Source organism: Priapulus caudatus, unplaced genomic scaffold (assembly GCF_000485595.1).
Source record: "Priapulus caudatus unplaced genomic scaffold, Priapulus_caudatus-5.0.1 Scaffold152, whole genome shotgun sequence".
NCBI lineage: Eukaryota > Metazoa > Priapulida > Priapulimorpha > Priapulimorphida > Priapulidae > Priapulus > Priapulus caudatus.
Genome location: NW_014577213.1, coordinates 348710 through 354898, shown reverse-complemented (window position 1 = coordinate 354898; position 6189 = coordinate 348710). Strand labels below are relative to the sequence as shown.

Below are 6189 nucleotides of genomic sequence, written 5' to 3'. Positions count from 1 at the left end.
AGTAGTAGTAGTAGTAGTAGTAGTAGTAGTAGTAGTAGTAGTAGTAGTAGTAGTAGTAGTAGTAGTAGTAGTAGTAGTAGTAGTAGCTGGTGTAGTAGTAGTTGTAGTAGTACTCTCCCTTCGCGGTATTCCACCCGGGAGCAGTAGTGATCTATCTTCAACCTTCACGCAGTCATAAACCGCAAAATGTTTTCCTAGCACGCCTGCTTTCCTGCTCCCAGCGCAACTAAAATTTCGAGAAAAAAAAATGAAAGCGCGCTCTAGTTTTAAATAGCTGGAGCGAGCAATCAACGCCGAGCAGACGGGCTCGGTTTTTTTTGTTTTTTAAATTTTTCTTCTTGCACACGCAGCTCGTGACAACCACATCACACCGTCTTTAACTAGAACGGTATGTGCATGCGCCTATATATATATATATATAGTTGTTTCTAGCCCCCATGTGAGTTTATTCGCCCCGAAATATTACTTGAGTTCATTAACCTATAACTTTTCTCGTTCGCATTCGCGGCGTAGTCGGCGAACTAAACCTGATCTTTGCTTTATGGATTTCTTTCCCATATATAAGGTTTCACGCGGGAGTGATTTCATGAGATTACTCGTCTCACGTTGCACACCACGCAATCCGGCATGGCAAGCAAACTCGGTCATGGCTATGCGATCATTTTCATTTTACTCTTGTGTACATTACGCTGCAACACACGTCGTCGAGTTTTCATCAAAAAAACCTATTAACTTGACTCGATATTTGACGGGAAGCATCGACGAAGCATTCATCGAGCACGAAAGAAAAGCCAACGTGATGTCAGTCAACCTGAGCAACTACGCCGCTATTTTGCTTTGCTATTTTGCTATTTGGAGCCGGTTGCTTTTATGATCTGCTCGGCGTGCGCGAGGACCGCAGGTGCAAAGGAACCGGTGGGGGGTCGGGGGGCCTCCCCCAGAAATTTTTTAAAAATCAGACTCCTTTTTATGCATTTTCAGAGCATATGAGGCGAAATTTTTGTACTTTAAGTCTTGTCATAACAATGAAACAGACAATTCCAGTACAAGACAAAATCCACAAAGCCACAAAAACCATCAACTTGCTTGAAATTAACTGCCATCAGAGCGACAAAATACTAGTACCCGGTGAAATCAAACTGCGATATGGATTGAACACACTTTTATTACAAAAGAAAATTAAAATCATTACATGTACTAATTTATATGCTTTCCGTTTCATACATTTACTATAAAACTTATCTTACTTATATATGACTGATATATTATCTTACTTAAAACATACTCAGTATTACTCTTGCCACAGGGCGTGTACAGGATTTGTACCAGGGAGGGGTCCAACCGTAACCTAAACTTGGGAGGACGCGAAGGGGGGGTCTGGGAGGCCCTCCCCCCGAAATTTTTTGAAATTAGACCCCCTCAGATGCGTTTTCTGCGCGAGCAGGTGAGGGGTCCGGACCCCCTGGACCCCCACCCCCGTACACGCCCCTGTGCCAGTAGTACTTACTTTTACCAAATTTAGACCAAATGAGTGGGCTCTTGCCAGAGAGAATATAGTAATAGTACTACTACAGGCCCGTAGCCAGGGGGGGTTCGAATGAACGCCCCGCCCCTCCGAGCCCGCCCAACAAAATAATTTTTTTTTTGAAAAAATTTGAAAGAATTGTCACCTCAGGGGTCCCTCCCGCAAAAATGTTAAGTGTAATAAATTGCAGAAATCTCCATCGTGGCGGGAGGTGAACAGTGAACACCGCGCCCTCCCACCTCCCCGCTCGGTCGCTTGGCTCCCTCGCCTGGTGCGCTTCGCGGCCGCGGGAGCAGGGGCGTGTACAGGGGTCCAGGGAGTGTGGACCCACCCTTGCTCGCGCAGAAAATGCATCTGAGGGGGTGTAATTTTAACAAATTTACTCAGACCCCCCCTTCGCGTGCTCGCAACTTTGGGTTACGGTTAGACCCCCCCTGGTACAAATCCTGTACACGCCCCTGCCGAGCAAATTGCCAACATTGAAAAACGAACCCTCCCCCCCCCAATATAAAGCTGGCTACGGGCCTGCTACTAAGTACGTTTTAAGTAAAAAAATGCAAAGATAACATCGAAAACTATTCAGAATGAAATTATTGAAGCAAAATTAGAGGAGGGTTATTACCCCATGAGGGTACCAGTCTATAACAAAGCAATCCACGGTGGCGCAGCCTGGCGGCGATCTGTCGCAGCCCAGACAACAAGTCGGGTCGGCCCCCCGTCCGCCCTAAAAAACTCCTCGGAAAACATCAACTTATTTTTCAGTATTTTTTCTGCTTAAAAATCTTCTTTTTTTTTTTTTAAATTGGAGAAAAAAAATTCCCGTGGGCCAGAAAAAAGGGCAACTCAAAAATTTTAGGGGGGGTGCGCACCCCCTGCACCCCCCCCGGATATGAATTATATTCCTCTAGTCTATCCGACGTGCTACTACGGCCACATACAAACGCGCGCGGTCCTAAAACATTTAAGAAAATGTATTACATGTGGTATTAGGCAACAGTACAGTGCACGAGATAGCCTTTTTTACAAATTCCAAGAAAGCGTTTTGCTGTCGCCCTCATCCCAGCGGTGGTCACCCCCCCCCCCCTGTACAGCAATCAATGCCGCACTGCAAGCGCAAGAATTGTTCTACTAAAAAGAGAATTGTCGTTGTCAGAATGAAGGCTGTACATGTACTCAAAAGTGCCTCAAATACCATCTCATGCGATCTACATTTTCAAAATTTTCTGGCAGAAGACCCCCATACCCCCCGCCTGTTTTTCACCCTCCCCTTCCTTGGAATCCTGGATCCGCCACTGAACAGTTACATATCTAATTGGGAGCAGAGAACAACGAACAAAAATGTTGCGTTTTTGCATGGCGCCGAAAACAAAGATTGCAGAGCTGAGAGGTGGGGGAGCGTAGGGTGTGGAGAGGCAGGCGGAGGAACCATTAAAATATTAATTAAGACATCCACTATTTTGCGCAGTTCGCTGTTTTTGCCCCCCCCCACCTCCGTTAAAAAATCCTGGCTACGCCACTACGCGACCCTCGTATTTCGTAATTTTCTAAACTAACTTCCACCCTTTCAACGAAACACCATCTTTACAACTCTACTATGGGAAAAGTTGCTTTTAAAGGACGATGAATTTGACAGGCAACCGACTGTTGTCGTGTTAACGTGACTGCGGTTAGAACGTACTTTTGCTGGCACGCACGCCGGAGAAGGACTGCATATTTCCAGGCAAAACTAACCGATCGCGGTTGTAATCGCCTATTAGCGTCTTCCAACCAGACGAGTGTTTAGCACGGCTTTTTAATCGGATTTAGAAGTGGCGTCACGTTGACAATGTTGACGGAGGCATGTCTGTCGATTGGCATGTAAATGTTATATATATTACTGTTCCTAGTAAGTGAATTGCACGTCACCGCTGACTATATATTCCTAGCTAGCTCAGACCCAACCATCGCACCACTCCTACTGTGACAGTAACCCAACATGTGAATCTCCTTACTCGACACGACTAATGTAATTGGTGCTTGAAGATCACGTGTGATTACGTCATGTAGTGATTGTTATTTTTTTTATTTTCCGAGTGACTATCTCGGACGGAATTGTATTCAAGTGCGTTGGTACAGAAATCGTGCACTTCAATTTCCTCATTCCAAGTATATCCCGCTGCAAAATGTGAAATAGTTGTCAGGCAGAGGACGTCTGTGTTGGCACAGCCTAGCATGCCCCGCCACCTACTGGTTAGAAACTAAAGGTCGAACTCGGTGAAATGCCAGTGGAGCCATGACGTTTTACGAGTAACATAACATAACTTCGCATACATCAACATACAACGTAGCATAATGCGCGTACTGACCTAATATATTACGAATGTGATGTGATCCCGCAAGCACACGCGACCTATATATTAATCGGTTATTTTCGCAGGGCTATCACAGTCCGACCAGGAGTTTCAGGGGAATCCATTTACAGCAAAACCCGTTACACATTGTCCTTCGCAATGCCGAGCTCCTAGAGCACTGTCTGGCGACGGGCATCCCCCTAGGCTTCAACTTTATAGTAGGCGCACGCTAATACCGATGTTTTACTATTGAAATAGGATTCTGCATGCGCGTTCATCGCATCTCGTCCGTATAGGCTTTGCGGAATTGTTCATGTCTATGCCCGACACCTACTTCTTGTTTCGTTCATACATGCATGCATGCATGTACGGCTCGGGAACTTTAACCAAGTAAAGAATAAACAAAAGCCGTAGGATTTCACTGCTGAACAGCAAGAGCAAGAGTTTATTGTTGGTAAATGTCTTACTTGAAATAAATGCTAGCGTCAGATTTTTTGGTATCAACAAGCGTTGCGTCCCGTTCGAGGCCGAGTCCAATATGATAGATAAGTAAATACATCAGAAAAAAATAGTAACGAATTAAAGAAAGAAGGAATTCTTCACGCTAACACGTAACACTTAACACTTAACACTTAACACTTAACACTGCACTGTAATTAAAATTCCAGTAGTCAACGCGTGGTGGGGCAGGCAAGCGGGACACCATTAGACCCTCCCTAAGCCCCTGCCTCTTGTTAATATAAGACGTTAACCACAGAACTCGAGTTTTTGTGCTGACAAAGCAAACAAACGCAACTTTCAAACGCGTCTTTGAAATATATCCCCTGTTAGCAAGCTACCTCTAAGGGTATCTATGTACAATATTACAGTAAAATATGGGTGTATTAAGGCCCCCAGCTAGGCTTTTCCACTTTAACCAGCGCTATACAAGACTACGCGCGACTTACGAGCGCACACAGCGCGGTTTCCGACCGTTTCTTTATATAACCAGAGCTGTAATAATAAGTCATTTAACGCGCGTTGCCACATTCATTCATGTAAATTCATCTTGATGTATATTGCAGTTTGTCTGGCGCGGAATAGAAACTAGAAATCAGCATCATCCCGATAACGAACGTTAATTATGCACGCCCTCTTACGCATGCAGGCGACACAATCGTACATTACAATCGCAAACTGCCAGGCGTATACATTTGCTTTTATCTGCCTCGAGAGGTTGAATCTGATTTCCTATCGAGCTCGCTGTTTCGAATACAAACAAGCATCCATCTACGTAATTGCCGGATGTGGTACCCTTGCGCTCGATCGGATTACACTCGTGGAGATTTTTTCACGAATGCCGTGACGTTCATTCATAACGTGACGATAGCGGGCCGCAGTCACATCCGTGCAGCTCTCTATTAACATCGCTAGATTAATTCATTACTGTCATCAACCTGCAGAAAGTCAGAAATTCCAGAGGTCTGACGCATGAAGTGTGTCAAGCAGCAGCAACAACAGCCGCAGAAACAGCACCACCACCAGCAGCACTAGCGGCAATAGCAGCAGCAGCAGCAGCAGCAGCAGAAGCAGCAGCAGCAGCAGAAGCAGCAGAAGCAGCAGCAGCAGCACCATATCAGCAGAAGTACCAGCAGTACCAGCAGTACCAGCAGCAGCAGCGCCACCAACACTAGCAACAGCAGCAACAGCAGCAGCAGCGCCATCAGCACTAGCAGCAGCAACAACAGCAGTAGCAACGTCACCAGCACTAGCAGCAGCAGTACCACCACCAGCAGCAGCAGCAGCAGCATCAGTTGCAGTAGCACTAGCAGCAGAAGCGCCACCAGCACTAGCGGCAGCACCATATCAGCAGCAGCAGTAGCAGCAGTAGCAGCACTAAAAGCAGCAGCAGCAGCAGCAGCAGCAGTAGTAGCAGTAGCAGCAGCAGCAGCAGTTGCAGTAGCACTAGCAGCAGAAGCGCCACAAACACTGACAGCAGCACCATATCAGCAGTAGCAACAGTAGCAGCAGTAGCAGTAGCAGCAGCAGTAGCAGCACTAACAGCAGCAGCAGCAGTAGCAGCACTAACAGCAGTAGCAGCAGTAGCAGCACTAACGGCAGCAGCAGCAGCACCATATCAGTAGCAGTACCAGCAGCAGCAGCAGCGCCACCAGCACTAGCAGCAGCAGCAGCAGCAGTAGCAGCAGCAGCATCAGTCGCAGTATCACTAGCAGCAGAAGCGCCACCAACACTAGCAGCAGCACCATATCAGCAGTAGCAGCAGTAGCAGCCGGAGCAGCACTAGCAGCAGCAGTAGCACTAGCAGCAGCAGCAACAGCAGTAGCAGCAGCAGCA

The 6189-nt window shown here is 46.7% G+C and overlaps 1 protein-coding gene across 1 annotated transcript in view; it reads left to right on the top strand.

Annotated features, from left to right (window-relative positions):
* LOC106806288 (soluble guanylate cyclase 88E-like) overlaps window positions 1-6189 on the top strand; it is a 27174-nt gene that overhangs the window by 1139 nt on the left and 19846 nt on the right. The gene's annotated exons all lie outside the window — the stretch shown is intronic.